At 38.0% G+C, this 17,102-nt stretch overlaps 1 long non-coding RNA gene across 1 annotated transcript in view; it reads left to right on the forward strand.

Annotated features, from left to right (window-relative positions):
• LOC110268836 overlaps positions 1-7,137 on the forward strand; it is a 43,332-nt gene extending 36,195 nt beyond the window's left edge. The window contains exon 4 of the long non-coding RNA XR_002357403.1: positions 7,008-7,137. This is a non-coding gene — a long non-coding RNA (uncharacterized LOC110268836). The remainder of the gene's footprint in view (positions 1-7,007) is intronic.

A 17,102-nucleotide genomic window follows, 5' to 3' on the forward strand; every position in this document is an offset into this window, starting at 1 on the left:
TGACCAGCTCTTCCCAAGAGTTCAGGCTTTCCTTAGGTTGTGAATCCAACCATGTTCTAGCTCTGTCTCTTACAGCAAAAGGGAAAAGCATAAGCCTGTAGACCTCAGGATCAACTTTATTGGTCTTGACAGTGTCACAGATTTGCAGGAATTCAGCTAAAAACTAATGAGGATCTTCCAATGGAAGTCCATAAAACTTGCAATTCTGTTGCATTAGAGAAACTAATTGAGGCTTAAGCTCAAAGTTGTTTGCTCCAATGGTAGGAATTGAGATGCTTCTTCCGTAGAAGTTAGAAGAGGTTGCAATAAAGTCACCAAGCATTTTCCTTGCATCTCCACCATTGTTATTGGGTTCGGCCATGTCTCCTTCTTTTTCGAAAATTTCTGTCAGGTCCTCTCTAGAGGGTTGTGCTTTAACTTCTCTTAGTTTCCTCTTAAGAGTCCTTTCAGGTTTAGGATTAGCTTCAACAAGAATTTCTTTATCCCTGTTCTTGGTCATATGAAAAAGAAGAAAACAGAAAAGAAGAGAAATCATCTATGTCACAGTATAGAGATTCCTTTGTGTGAGTAGAAGAAGAGAAGAATAGAAGAAGAAGAAGAGAAAAATTCGAAATTTAAATTAAAATAAAAGGAAAAATATTTTTATTTTTATTTTAATTATTAGTTAGTATTCGAAAATTATAAAAAGGAATAAAATAAAATTAAATTTTAAGACAATTAGTTAATTAAAAAGGAATTTTGAAAAAGTGGGGAGGAGTTTTCGAAAATTAGAGAGAGAAAATTAGTTAGGTGGTTTTGAAAAAGATATGATTGAAATAGAAAACTTTTAAAATTAAACCAAAAAGTCAAGTAGTTAATTGAAAAAGATTTGAAAATCAAATTTGAAAAGATAAGAAGTTAGAAAAGATTTTGAAATTAAGTTTTGAAAAAGATGTGATTGAAATTTATTTTGAAAGAGATTTAGAAAAAGAAATTTAAAAAGATTTGATTTTTGAAATTAAAGTTAATTACTTGACTAACAAGAAACAAAAAGATATGATTTTAAAATTTAAAGATTGAACCTTTCTTACTAGGCAAGTAATAACTTAAAATTTTGAATCAATCACATTAATTGTTAGTAAAGATTTTAAAAAATATGAAATAAAAATAAGAAAAAGATTTTGAAAATCAATTTTTAAAATTTTCGAAAAAAATGAAAGAAAAATGAAAAAGATTTGATTTTTGAAAAGGTTTTGAAAAGATAGGATTATGAAATTGAAAATTTGACTTGACTCATAAGAAACAACTAAATTTTAAAAATGTTTGAATAAGTCAACTCAAATATTCGAAATTTATGAGAAGAATAAGGAAAAGGTATTTTTTTATTTTTGATTTTTAATGAGGAGAGAGAAAAACATAAAAATGATGCAAAACATGAAAATTCAAGATCAAAACACATGATGCATGCAAGAACACTTTGAATGTCAAGATGAACACCAAGAACACTTTGAATGTCAAGATGAACATCAAGACTTATTTTTTGAAAATTTTTAAGAAAAGAAAAACATGCAAGACACCAAACTTAGAAATTTTCAATAATTAGACACTAACAAATTGAAAATGCATATGAAAAATAAGAAAAGACACAAAACAGGAAAATGCAAAGATCAAACAAAGAAGATCATCAAGAATAACTTGAAGATCATGAAGGACATTATGCATGAATTTTTCGAAAATTTTAGTGAAAATTAAAAATATGCAATTGACACCAAACTCAAACACGAAACACAAAATATTTTTGGTTTTTTTTATGATTTTATTATAATTTTTTTGTATTTTTTTTTGAAAATTAATTTGAAAAAGAAAAATAAGGATTTCAAAATTTCTAATGAGAATTCCAGGAATCATGCAATGTTAGTCTAAAGCTCCGGTCTAGGAATTAGACATGGCTTACTAGCCAGCCAAGCTTTCAGTGAAAGCTCCGGTCCAAAATACTAGACATGGCCAATGGCCAGCCAAGCTTTAAGATACAAATCAGGCATACAACAGCTGAATTGATGAGAATAAAAACAAAGCTCTTGTGATGATGAGTTGAAGCCTCGGTCCAAAAGATTAGACATGGCTTCACAGCCAGTCAGACTTCAACAGATCATCATGAAACTCTAGAATTCATTCTTAAAAATTCTGAAGTCATAGAACAATTTATTTTCAAAATTTTTTGTTTTTTTTGAAGATTTTTCGAAAGTAAAAAAATAATAAAAACAAAAACCTTAAAATTAAAATAAAATTACCTAATTTGAGCAACAAGATGAACCGTCAGTTGTCCAAACTCGAACAATCCCCGGCAACGACGCCAAAAACTTGGTGCACGAAATCGTGATTGTTCATTCCTTGATAACGGCGCCAAAAACTTAATACGCACGTTCATAATCTTAGTTCTTTTTCACAACTTCGCACAACTAACCAGCAAGTGCACTAGGTCGTCCAAGTAATAAACCTTACGTGAGTAAGGGTCGATCCCACAGAGATTGTCGGCTTGAAGTAAGCTATGGTCATCTTGTAAATCTCAGTCAGGCAGATTCAAATGGTTATGGTGAATTGATAGTTAAAATATAATTAAAATATAAGATAAGATAGAGATACTTATGCAATTCATTGGTGAGAGTTTCAGATAAGTATGGAGATGCTTTTGTTTCTTCTGAACCTCTGCTTTCCTACTGCTTTCAGCCAATCACTCATACTCCTTTCCATGGCAAGCTGTATGTTGGGCATCACCGTTGTCAATGGCTACATCCCATCCTCTCAATGAAAATGGTCCAAATACGCTATCACCGCATGGCTGATCATCTGTCGGTTCTCGATCATGCTAGAATAGGATCCAGTGATCCTTTTGTGTCTGTCACTACGCCCAGCACTCGTGAGTTTGCAGCTCATCACAGCCATCCCTTCCCAGATCCTACTCAGAATACCACAGACAAGGTTTAGACTTTTCGGATCTCAAGAATGGCCGCCAATAATTCTAGCCTATACCACGAAGACTCTGATCGTAAATCAGGAGGCTAAGAGATATGCATTCAAGCTTGCTTTCATGTAGAACGGAAGTGTTTGTCAGGCACGCGTTCATAAGTGAGAATGGTGATGAGCGTCACATAATCATCACACTCATCATGTTCTTGTATGCGAATGAATATCTTAGAGAAGAAATAGGCTTGAGTTGAATAGAAAAACAATAGTACTTTGCATTAATTCATAAGGAACAGAAGAGCTCCACACCTTAATCTATGGTGTGTAGAAACTCTACCGTTGGAAATACATAAGAGCAAGGTCTAGGCATGGCCGAATGGCCAGCCTCCCCCAAATGGCATATGAATTTGAAAATAGGGAAAAAGACTGATCCCTGATCAAGGATGATCAAAAGATGTAAAATAAATCACTAAAAGTAATTTTTATACTAAACTAGTAGCTAGGGTTACATAAGATAAGTAAATGATGTAGAAATCCACTTTCGGGCCCACTTGGTGTATGCTTGGGCTGAGCATTGAGCTTTCATGTGTAGAGACTCTTTTTGGAGTTAAACGCCAGGTTGAATCCTATTTCTGGCGTTTAACTCTGATTTGCAACCCTATTTCTGGCATTTAACTCCAGAATAGGGCAGGAAGTTGGCATTTTAATGCCAATTTGCGTCGTCAAAACTCGGGCAAAGTATTGATTATTATATATTTCTAGAAAGCCCTGGATGTCTACTTTCCAACGCAATTAAGAGCGCACCAATTGAGTTTTTGTAGCTCCCGAAAATCCACTTCGAGTGCAAGGAGGTCACAATCCAACACATCTGCAGTCCTTTTTCAGCCTCTGAATCAGATTTTTGCTCAAGTCCCTCAATTTCAGCCAGAAATTACCTGAAATCACAGAAAAAAACACAAACTCCTAGTAAAGTCCAGAAATGTGATTTTTATTTAAAAACTAATAAAATTATATTAAAAACTAACTAAATCATACTAAAAACTATGTAAAAACAATGCCAAAAAGCGTATAAATTATCCGCTCATCATTGGTGGATGAGTTTATTCTGAGCTAATATTGTATCAACTCCTTCAAGCTCAAATACACCTTTCTTTGGAGCTTCCTGCCTTTTAGAGGAGTAGAAATACTCATTGTTGGTCACCATGTCTATAAGATCATGTGCCTCTTGAGCTGTTTTCATCATTTGCAAAGATCCTCCTAATGAATAATCCAAAGCTTTTCTTGAAGGCAAGGACAAGCCTTCATAGAAATTCTGCAACTCCACCCATTCACTGAACATTCCTTCTGGACATCTTCTAATCAAAGCCTTATACCTCTCCCAAGCTTCATACAATGATTCTCCTTCTAGTTGTCTGAAGGTTTGCACATTAGTTTTTAGCTTAATGACTCTCTGGGGTGGATAGAATTTGGCTAGAAATTTTCTCAATAAATCATCCCAGTTGGTGATGCTTTCTTTAGGGAAGGTTTCTAACCAATGTGATGCTTTGTCTCTCAGTGAAAATGGGAATAACAAGAGTTTGTAGATGTCAAGGTGGACTCCATTGGTTTTAACAGTGTCACAAATTCTCAAAAATATAGAGAGGTGTTGGTTTGGTTCTTCAGCAGCACTTCCTCCATATTGACAATTATTTTGAACCAGGGTAATCAATTGAGGCTTGAGTTCGAAGTTATTGGCATGGACATTGGGGGTTAGGATACTGCTCCCATAATTCCTTGGGTTGGGGATAGTGTAAGAGGCTAAAACTCTTCTCTGAGGCTGGCCATTGTTGTTAGCCACATCCTCAGGTGGATTTGGGATGTTACCCTCTATTTCTTGATCCTCTTCTTCTGATTCTTCTTCCCCTACAACTCCATTTCCTCTTGCTTCTCTTCTCAATCTCAAGAGTGTCCTCTCTGGCTCAAAATCAAAAGAGGTGGATGCACCTCTTCTTCCTCCTGGCATACAACACAAACATAAACCAGAAAACTAAAATAAAATACCCTACTGCTAGAGTATAGTTAAGGTTAGTTGAAACAAAATCTTAAACAGTTGAAATGCTTAACAAAAACAAAGAAAAAGTGCTTAATCTAGGTTATCACCTACTTAATCATTGTCAATCTAAATCAATCCCTGGCAACGGTGCCAAAAACTTGATGAGGGAAAGAACGATTCCACACAAACTCACCGGCAAGTGTACCAGGTCGCATCAAGTAGTAATAACTCATAGGAGTGAGGTCGATCCCACAGGGATTGATGGATTGAGCAACTCTAGTTTGGTGACGAATTTAGTTAAGCGAATAGTTGATAATTTGAGTGAAATTCGATTAACAGAAGCTAAATTGCAAGTAAACTAAAGTGCAGAATGACAATTGGCCGAATCTTAAAGTGCAGAAGAAGTAAATTGCAGAAATTTAAAGTGCAAGAAATTAAAAAAGCTGAAACTTAAATTGTAAGAAAAGTAAATAACTGCAACTTAAAGTGCAAGTAATGTAAATTATTGAATCTAAACTGCTGGGAAACTTAAATTTCATGAATAGTAAAGGGATTTTGGTGTTGGGAATCAAAACAGAACTGGAAAAAGTAAATTGCAGTAAACTATAGAATGCTCAGAAGAAGAAATTCAGAAAACAGATCAATTAGGATGTTGGTACCCAAAACAGAAATGGAAATAGAAGAGTCAAAACAGAATGAAAACTTAGATCAGTTCTCAAATCTTAAAAGACAAATTGACAATTGCAGAAGAATAACAAAAACAGAAAGAAAATTTAGATCTCAATTGCTCTCTTAACAAAACAGAAAACAGGAAATTGCAAATGAAATAAAAGTGGAAGGAAAGATAAGATCAGAACTCCAGTTCTTCAAAATACAAAAAGTAAAAGTAAAAGATAACTTCAAATTAAAGGAATTCAGAAGAATTCTCCAATCCAAGTTCTCAAATCCAAAACAGAAAGTAAAAGGTTGCAGAAGATAGAAAACGAAAATAGAAACAAAAATTCATATTTGATCTCAATTCTAAAAAACTCTAAAATGAAAACTAAAAGAGAGCCCCCTATGAAATCAAATTCCTATCTATTTATACACTTTCCAATTGTGGCATCCAGTACTTGGAGTGGGCTTTTTGGCCTATGAAGAAGTGGATCAGAATGGCCATTTGTTGCAGCTCCCAGTGGAACGTTGCGTTCTCTAAGCGAGCGCAGCGTTCATTTATCCACGAATGCGCGTCACTGACGCGTGCGCGTCCTTTTACCTTTTTCCTCATTGACGCGTGCGCGTCATATACGTGTGCACGTCAATATCAGTCTTCAGCTCCAAACACGCTCGCGCGCCCCTTTCACGCATACGCGTCGTTGATAGCGTTAACTTAGTGAGCGCTACGTTGGCTTAGTGAGCGCTGCACACGCGTGCGCATCCTCTACGTGTGCGCGTGGGTAGCAAATATCCAATTCAGGCTTTAGCGCCAGCCACGCATTAGCGTGCTTTGTCACAGGTGCTCCATTGACGCGTGCGCGTCGATTTGAAAACTTTGCCTCCAAATTTGGATCTTGCCCGAAAACGCTGAGTAAGTTAACATAGCGCTCTCTTTCGAAACGAGCGCCAAACACTTCCACGCGTACGCGTCATGCACGTGTATGCGTGGGTCTTCGTGTTTTGCCCCTGACGCATAAGCGTCATGCACGCATGCACGTCGCAAGTGAGCATGGCGTTCTTTATTTGAACGCAACTTTATACTACAGTGCTCCCTCTTTTCTTCATTTTCTCACCTAAAATCAACCAAACAAGCAATCAAAGTCTCACCAAAATCACAAGAATTTGCGTCAATCATAATAATCACTTAATTCTTGCATAAATCTCACGATTTTGTATAAAATAAATGATGTTTGATTGAATCAAAATAATCATGAAATTCCACTCCAACCACTTACTTATTGTGCAAGAAAGTGCATAAAACCTAATAAAAGTACGTAAAAATGCTAGTAAAACTAGCATAAGATGACTTATCATCAGTAAACACTTCTCTTGCAAGGTAACTTTGCAGCCATCTTGAAGGCAATGCATTCTTTTAGTGCTGAATCAGAAAAGGAGTTGAGCTTTTCAAAGGGTGATTTCATTGTTGTGCGAAAGGTTTGTTTTCTCAGTTAATGTCAATGTACTGTTATACTTTGTTTTCTATGTGAATATCGTCAAACATGCCAGGTGGCTAGCTACTAAATGAGTTTGGTATTCTCTCAGCGACTACTTACATTTAGCTGAAATAGGTTCCTTTTATATTGGCTTCTCTCATGTATGTGAGATTCTAGTTCCAGAGCTGTTGAAATACTTACATTAGATGGGGAAGTTGGATACTTTGATACCTTCACAAGTTATCCATTTCTCAAGGGATCTCAAGGGCAAAAAGGGTCAGATGAAAGCAGAATAAAGATATATTTTTATTTTTTATTTTTTAATAAACTGCTCTGCATAGTGAAATATAAGTTATCCGTTTCTCATTTTGTGAGATTAAATCTCTACTATTGTCGACAATTGCTTCCTACTACTTTCATAATGAAATTTTTTTCAGTAAATGAATTTAAATCTCTACTATTAGTGATTACACTTAGTTGCTTCCTTCACTTGAATTTAGTTTCTGTTAAGAGATTAACTTGCTATCATTTCAAAACATTGTCAAGCATGGGTTTAGAAGATGAGCTTTTATCACAAAGGAAGAGTTATCACATTGTTAAGAGCTTTTATTCAACTGATGTACACTTTTATTTATTAAATAGTTCTGATTCATGAGTTTTTATTCAATTCTATAATTATCTATTATTCAATAATTAGTTTTTTGGTTTGCGTGTTTACGTATTTAATTATTAGATTTTGATATCATTATGAATAAAAATTATATGTTTTGTTTCTGAATATCAATTGTGGCAATGGCTTCTCAGCTTTCTGAGGCAAAGGAATGAGAACAGACCTTTATGAACAGGGGACGCTGAAATCAGTTGCGCTCAATGGGAGAAGCCAAGAATTTACTTCAATATATGTTCAATTTGGTCATGCTAGGTGCTCTATTTGATGTCAATAGTTTTTTCTCTGCTATCAAAAGATTTATGGCTTTTATTAGAAGATAATCATGTAGAATATAATATTTTGGTTTTTCGTAGTTTATTAGTAGTAAATTCTAAGTGGTCTATTGTATATTTTGATATGGACATGCTTAATTTAGTGTGAGATGTATAAATACTCAATTATGATCATCCCAATATTTTTAGTTCCCTATATATATATATATATATATATATATATATATATATATATATATATATATATATATATATATATATAGAAAATAGAAAAAAACAATCAGGGACCTAAGGCTACACTTATATAGAGTAGCTATAGTATACAATGTGGCTATGCTTTACAGGTGATGTAGTAGCATTGAAAAGCGTAGCCTATTCTGGTAAAAATGGAAGCTAAAAAGCGTAGCCTTTGGTCCTAAACAGCATCACTTGAAAAGCGCACCCGATTCCGAAATGCCAAAAGCGTAACCCTTGGTGTAGAAAAGCGTAGCCTTTGAGAATAGGCAACAGCCGAATAGGAATCACCCCAAAAAGCGTAGCCATAGCCCAAAAAGTGTAGTCGTAGCCTAAGGCATCATTTTTTTCACTTTTAGCTACAGTTTTCAAGTGTACCTGAATGGGTGTTTTTCTTGTATTGTTGAGAGTTTGTTTCTACTAACCATAACCTCACTCTAGCAACAGAGTGCCCTGCTTTTGTGTTTTTGGTTTGTTTATGTTTATATGCCAGGAGGGAGAAGAGGTGAATCTACCTCATTTGATTTTGAGCCAGAGAGAACATTCTTGAGATTAAGAAGAGAAGCAAGAGGGAAGGGAGTGATCAGAGACCAAGAGTTAGAAGAGGAAGATCAAGAGATGGAGGTTAACATCCCTAATCCACTTGAGGATGTGGCCAACAACAATGGTCAACCTCAGAGAAGAGTTTTAGCTTCCTACACTATCTCAACCCAAGGAATTGTGGGAGCAGCATCTTAACCCCCAATGTCCATGCTAATAACTTCGAACTTAAGCCTCAATTGATTACCCTGGTCCAGAATAATTGTCAATATGGAGAAAGTGCCACTGAAGATCGAAACCAACACCTCTCTGTGTTTTTGAGAATTTGTGACATTGTCAAAACTAACGGAGTCCACCCCTGACATCTATAAGCTCTTGTTATTCCCATTTTCACTGAGAGACAAAGCCACACATTGGTTAGAGACATTTCCAAAAGAAAGCATCACCAATTGGGATGATCTGGTCAGTAAATTCCTAGCCAAATTTTACCCCCTCAAAGAGTCATCAAATTGAAAACTGATATGCAAACCTTCAGACAGCAAGAAGGAGAGTCATTGTTTGAAGCTTGGGAGAGGTATAAAGCTTTGATTAGGAGGTGTCCAGAGGGAATGTTCAGTGAGTGGGTTGAGCTCCAGAACTTTTATGAAGGCTTGTCCTTAAGTTTAAGGAGAGCATTGGATTATTCTTCAGGAGGATCCTTACAAATGATGAAAACTGCTCAAGAGGCACATGATCTTATAGACATGGTGGCCAACAATGAGTATTTCTACTTCTCTGAAAGGCAAGTAGCTCCAAAGAGAGGCGTATTTGAGCTTGAAGGTGTTGACACAATCTTGGCTCAAAACATGATTATGCATCAGCAGCTTTAACAGCAAATAGAAATGATGTCAAAGAGGATGGATGGACTACAACTTGCAGCAGTGAGCACTACAAATCAACCATCAGTGGTGTGGGAACAACAAAAAGAGAGCTATGAAGAGCAGCAGCCTGAACAAGTGCAATACATGCATAATCAAGGAGCTGGACAGAATGATTTCCATGGAGACATTTACAATTCATCTTGGAGAAACCACCCCAATTTGAGGTGGGGAGAGAACCAAAACTAGCAGCCTTAGCAGAGAAACTCAAACCAAAACAACTCCAGAAACACAAACCATCAAAACCATCAAAACACTAACCAAAATCCATATATAAAACCACAAAATAACAACCCTGCATCCACTTACTATCCACCAAATAATCCCTCAGCTAACCAGAATAACTTTCATCCACCATCAACGTCCCTCACTCAACCACAACCACCCCAAGAATCTCAAAGAATCTCCAACTTGGAGATGATGATGGAGAAAATGATCAAGCATCAAGAATTGGCCAACAAGAACCATGAAGCTTCACTGAGAAATATAGAGAGACAAATTGGACAATTATCCAAGCAAATAATAGCTGAGAGACCAACCAATACACTTCCAATTGACACCATTCCTAACCCCAAGGAAGAATGTAAAGCAATTCAACTTAGAAATAGAAGAACATTGGAGAATGACATTGGCAGCAAGATAACGGAGGACAAGGCTAATAGCAAGAGAGAAGTGGCAGTAGAGGAAAAAGATCGAGAGAACAAAGAGAAGGAGGAAGAATCACAAGCTTCAAAGAAAGGGAAGCAAGTCATGGAAGAGCAGACACAAGAGCAGAAGAAGGTGGTGAAGCCTTACACTCCTCCTTTGCCATATCCTCAAAGGTTGCAAAGAGAGCTTAAAGATCAACAATTTCCCAATTTTCTAGAGGTCTTTAAGAAGTAGGAAATCAATCTTCCACTTGCTGAAGCATTGGAGCAGATGCCTTGATGCCAGGGCATCTTGGCCAGTTTCACTGACCTTTTCTTTACTGTTTTTAGGCTAGTTTCATGCATTCCCTTAGGAAATAAGCTAGTTTTGGGTATATATTCACTTACACCTTGATTCAAGCATACATTGTGCATTTTACATTATTTCATGAGGATTTTGCATGAGTTTAGTGACAAATTGTATGTTGCATTACCCATGACTTGGACTAGAGCTTTGATGCACTCTATTGCTTGATTTCAGGACCAAAGGAAGCAAGGAATGGGAGGTAACTTGCAAAGTTGATGAGAAAAGTAATTGCCAATAACGCTCTCGAAGCCATCATTGACCACGTTAAGAGTCACGTAACTAAGTTAACGTGAACTCTAACGTGGAGAGGGGAAGTTGAGCCAACGTTAGTGACACTTAACATTGTCACTAACGTTGGAAGCAACCACACAACCCCCCAAGGAGCCACGTTAACTTCCACGTTAACTTAGTTAACATGGAAGCTAACGTTGATGAGTGAAAGAAACACCAACGTTAGTGACATTCAACATTATCACTAACATTGGGGATGGCTAAGCATGGCCACGTTAGAAGCCACGTTAACTTAGTTAACGTGGACTCTAATGTGAGACATAGGGGCACCTTGAAACGTTAGTGACAATGTTGAGTGTCACTAACGTTCTCGAAGGATGGCAAGCCCACGTTAAAGAGCCACGTTAACTAAGTTAACGTGGGCTCTAATGTGGGAACAAAGGGGGCTTTTCAAAGTTATTGGGAATGTTAAGTCTCAATAACGTGTGCGAAGGACTTAGAGGCAACGTTAGTGGCAATGTTTATGCCACTAAACGTTGAAGTTAACGTGGCTTTTACTTAGGAATGTTAGTGAGAAAGTTGATTGTCACTAACGTTCTCGAACTCATATTTTCACTAAACGTTAACACCCCTAATGTCCTGAGCTAAAGTCTCTGCCCACTTCACACTTTCTCTCTGCAAGTAAAGCCAAGCCCAAATGAAGAAGAGAACTGCTTCAAACTCAAGATCCAAAGGCCCAAGACTTGAAGAGCCAACTAGAAGCTGAGAAAAGTAGTATATATAGGAGTAGCTTTGAATTGTAAAAAAAAAAAAGTTCAGAAAGTTGGAAAAGAGAACTACTCTCTGTATTTTACCTTCTCTGCGTTTTTCTAGTTTTATGATGTATTCTCCATCTTTGTTTTCATTTTCTAGAGCTATGAACAACTAAACCCCTTTCATTGGGTTAGGGAGCTCTGTTGTAATTTGATGGATCAATACTAATTTTCATTATTCTTCTTCTATCTTTTCTCTTGATTTTACTTGAAAGCTTTCGATCTTCATCCAATTGGGTATTTATCTTAGAAAAGAAGCTATTCAAACTTGGATCTCTTCTGAACCTTGAAAGAGGAATGAAGAGATCAAGCTAGAAATGCTTTCCCATGCTGGACCAAATTGGGTTTAGATGGGTATGTGACTATAACCCTCTCAATACTTGATTTGGGAAATGCATTTGGTATAATCAGTGACCATACTTTATCTCTTCTCATGAGCAATTGACCAAGGAATTAGCTATTGATCAAGATTTGAGAGATTGAATTTGTAATTCAATCAATTAAGATTACCAAGGAGATCAATGAGTGTATTGATTGAGGAAGAGATGAAAATGAACTTGATCCAGAGAATTGCAACATCTCCTAAGCCCAATGAACTCCCCATCTCTGATCTTACCCATTCTCTTTAATTTCTGCCATTTACTTTTATGAGCAAATCCCCCATTCCCATTTACAATTCTGCAATTTAATTTCAGTCATTTACTTCCAGTCCTTTAATTCTAGCATTTACTTTTCTGTTATTTACATTCCCGCCATTTTATTTTCTGCAATTCTCAACCCAAATTCTGGATTCTCTCAACTAGAACATTCTTCTAATTAAAGTTGCTTGATCAATCAATCTCTGTGGGATTCGACCTCACTCTATTGTGAGTTTTTATTTGACGACAAATTTGGTACACTTGCCGAAGGAAATTTGTTGAGAGACAGTTTTCACCTGCATCAAGTTTATGGCGTCGTTGCCGGGGATTGATTGTGCATCAACAATGATTAAATTGGAAGATCACTAGATTGAGCATTTTTATTTTGTGAATTTTATTTTCTGTTTGAGTGATTTACTTTCTGTTTTAGTTAAACTTCTTCCCTTCCCCCTCTACTCTTTTGTTTTTCTTTGTTATTTTCAATTCTGTTTGCTAACCCACTAACTGTTTGATATATTACATCACCCACAACTAACAGTAATTCTGACAAAAATACTTTCTGCACCTATCTTTTCTTGCTTGTACTTGATGGTTGTATGACAGGGAGAAGAAGCAGGGCTTCAACTTCCTTCGATTCTGAACCTGAGAGGACCTTCCTTAGATTAAGGAGGGAGGCAAGAGGAAAGAAAGTGGTTGGTGCTGAGGAAGAAGAGGAATTCTTTAAACCAAACATGGAAGACAACATGGAAAACCATCATGAAGAAGAGGCTCATAACCATGGGGGAAGAGGTAGATCAAATCATGCTGGGGAGGATAGAAGAGTTTTGGGCTCTTACATCAATCCAAACCCAGGCAATTGTGGAAGTAGCATCCAAAAGCCAACAATCCATGCCAACAACTTTGAACTTAAACCACAGCTCATCACCCTTGTTCAGAACAACTGTTCGTTTGGAGGAGGTGTTCAAGAAGACCCCAATCAACATTTAACCACCTTCCTGAGAATATGTGACATAGTGAAGTCTAATGGTGTTCATCCTGACGCCTATAGACTGCTCTTATTTCCATTCTCACTCAGGGATAAGGCAACCAAGTGGCTGGAATCTTTCCCAAGGGAAAGCTTGACAACTTGGGAAGACGTGGTGAACAAATTCTTAGTAAGATTTTACCCTTCTCAAAGAATCAATAGGCTGAGAGCTGAGGTCCAAACTTTCAGGCAACAAGATGGTGAGACTCTATATGAAGCATGGGAGAGGTTTAAAGACCTAACAAGGAGGTGCCCACCAGATATGTTCAATGAATGGGTGCAGCTACACATTTTCTATGAAGGGCTCTCTTATGAGTCAAAGAAGGCCGTAGACCATTCATCCGGAGGATCCTTGAACAAGAAGAAACAAGACCTACAACCCTGGATGGAGAAACCACCCAAACTTTGGGTGGGGAAGTCAGCAAGATCAAAACCAAGACCAGAGACGTTACAACTCCAACAACAATGCAGCTCACCAACAATTCACACAGAGGACATCTCAACACCCCCACAACAACACTTCTCCACACGCCTATCAAAACCAAAATAGCACATCTGCTCCGAATCACCCATCAATTGATGAAAAGCTCTCTAAGATTGAAATCTTACTTGAAGGAATATGCCAAGAGATTCAAGAAAATAAGGTGTTCAAAGAGGAGGTGCGAGCCAATATTAAGAACCAGGGAGAGACCATTAGGAAGCTGGAATTCCAGGTGGGATGTTTAGCTGAGAAGATTCCCAAACCTACCGATAGCTTCCCGAGTGACACGGAGAAAAACACCAAAGGAGAAGTAAAGAAAGTAAGATGGGAAGATTGCAAAATGGTCACTACAAGTGATCAAGAGACTGAAGACAAGCAAGGCAAACTTTTCGAACAACCTGAAGACAACTCAACAAAGGAGGAGGATAGAGATCACCAAGAACCAGAAATCTCACAACAAGAGCTGCTGAAGCTCTATGCACCCTTCCCTCAACTGCTCAATGGTGCTATGAGAAAGAGAATATACTCAAGGTTCCTACACTTGTTTGCATCTCTGCATGTAAACATAGAATCCATGATGAACGACTCAGCTTCAATGTTTTCAAACTCTCACAAGAAACAGATCAAGAGGACAAGGAACTAAGCACAGATGAAAATGAGACACTGAAAGAGAAGACAAGCACTGAAGCACAGCCAGTTCATTCTGTGATCCCCTTAATTGATAAATAAGGAAAACAGCAATTGCCACAGCTCAAGGAAAAGTTGGAGGAACCTAAACCTCTAGAGGCAGGTAAAGACAGCATCACAACTCCTTTAGAAAAAGAGGTCACCGAGCATAAATAAACAAACTCTTTTTCTTCTCTTTATTATTCTAGCCGTAGAGTTTGATTTTTATGATATTAATTCCCTTATTTTAAATCTTTATAGGAAAAAGGAAAAGAGCATTGAAGGGGATTGATTGGACAATTAAATGGGGGGAGATTCTACCACTTAATGAAGAACACTACAACATGTCTCAAGAGGGAACGCATGGGGAAACGTTGCCATGCAACATTGGAGAAGGAAGACCCTTGAAGACCAAACCAATCACTCTCATTAAGTGATGATCCTTGTCCTTCCTTCATACACAACCCCAACCGTCCATCAAGCAACAATCCTTGCAATCCACACCTTCCATCCACCCATGATCTCCCTATATAAGTGAACCTTAGTGCATGCTCATTCCTCACACTCAAATTCCCACTCTCCACACTTCATACTTTCGGCTTGCTCAACCCCCTTCATCACACTCTGTCCTAGCCAACCTATTCCTCATCTATCTGTATCCTCCACCCCCCCCTCAAAACAGCAACTCAATTCATGGCATCATCAAGCTCAAAGAGGCAAAAGAGGAAGGAACCCATAGAGAGTGTTCCTTTCGATGAGAAGAGATTCAAAACTGCCTTTCATGAACGTGAATTCAAACGGATAAGGGCCAGAAAGATATTGCCAGAGTTAATCTTCCAAATCAATGTAATTGAGTCACCACAAATTCTGGAGAAAGTCGAACAGAGGGGGTGGCAATTGCTCACAAGTCCAGAGGGGAAGATCAATGGAAACCTCATCAAAGAATTTTATGCAAATGTAGTAAGAGAAGATAAAACCAAGGCCCCAACCTTCAAAAGTTACGTGAGAGGAAAGGAGGTGGACTTCAGCCCAAATGCCATAACTAGAGCTCTTCACCTGAAATCACCTCATTTTGATGAGGACAGTTATCAGACAAGGATAAGTATAAGCCCTGATAATGATGAGCTCTCAGAGATAGTGTCAGACATCTGTGTTATAGCAGCTGACTGGGAGAGGTACACAGATGAGAGACCCAAGTTCATCAAGAGGGGAGACCTGAGCCCTGAAGCCAAGGGATGGTTCGAACTCGTAAGGAGGTCTATTCTACCAGCTGCAAATAATTCAGAGGTAAACATCAATCGAGCTACTATCGTGCATTGCTTAATACAGGGTGGGAAAATCAATGTGAATGAGCTCATCGCCGAGGGGATTCAAGATTCGGCTGAGAAGGTTGATTCAGGTGCCAGGCTTTGGTACCCCAGCACCATTCTCCGCTTATGCAATAAGGCCAAGGTAGTATTTGAGGACAGCAATCCAGACTGGGTGAACCCAGGGAGGCCAGTTACACTCGAGCGATTGGTTTATACTACACCTGCTCAGCAACAAAGAAGGCCACAAATAGGAAAACCAAAAGCAAAAGAAAGAGTTCACCAAGAGGAACCTCATTAGGAAGAATATCAACAAGGAGAGTATTATGATCCAGCCAACTTGAACATGAGTCACCTTCTAAGAGCCATTGAGGATCTGTGGATGAGACATATGGAAGGACAAGAGCAAATACTGAACCTTCAATCCAACTGGCTGAGCCAACAGGAAGCATGGCAAAAACAACAAATGGAGCAGCAACAGGAACACTACTCCCAGCTCACTCAAGCCATCAACCAAGTGAATGAGAGGTAAGAGCTTCAAGAGAAGCCCTTGCAAGAACTCAACCAGCGGCAAATAGCCCAAATGAAAACTTTCAATGAGTTCAGTGTACTCAATGAAGGAAGGCAACTACATAGGGAGGAGTTCTATGTAAACACTCAAGCCAAGTTGAATTACATGTCTAATCATTTGCATCATCTCCACTATGCCATTCCCACATATGATGAGGTCCAAAAAGAATTGGTAGAGCAAGAAGAAGGGAAGGTGAAACAGCAGAAAGAAGCACTAAAGAAGAAGATAGAAGATACTGGCTTCTGGAAAAAACTGCTTGGAAAAGGCAAGGGAAGTGGAAGTACAAGCACTCAAGAGAGACACAATGAGGACAAGCAAGGATGAGAGCATGGGCATTGGTATGCGAAATTGTTACTCAGGTTGTGAATTGTTGTTCGAAATTGATTCCCTGGCAATGGCACCAAAAACGGATGCACAGAACCATGGTCTAAACATATCTTCACAACTTCGCATAACTAACCAGCAAGTGCACTGGTCGTCCAAGTAATACCTCAAGAGAGAGACAAGCAAGGATGAGAGCATGGGCATTGGTATGCGAAATTGTTACTCAGGTTGTGAATTGTTGTTCGAAATTGATTCCCTGGCAATGGCACCAAAAACGGATGCACAGAACCATGGTCTAAACATATCTAACATATCTTC

Source organism: Arachis ipaensis, chromosome B02, assembly GCF_000816755.2.
Source record: "Arachis ipaensis cultivar K30076 chromosome B02, Araip1.1, whole genome shotgun sequence".
Taxonomy (NCBI): Eukaryota; Viridiplantae; Streptophyta; class Magnoliopsida; order Fabales; family Fabaceae; genus Arachis; species Arachis ipaensis.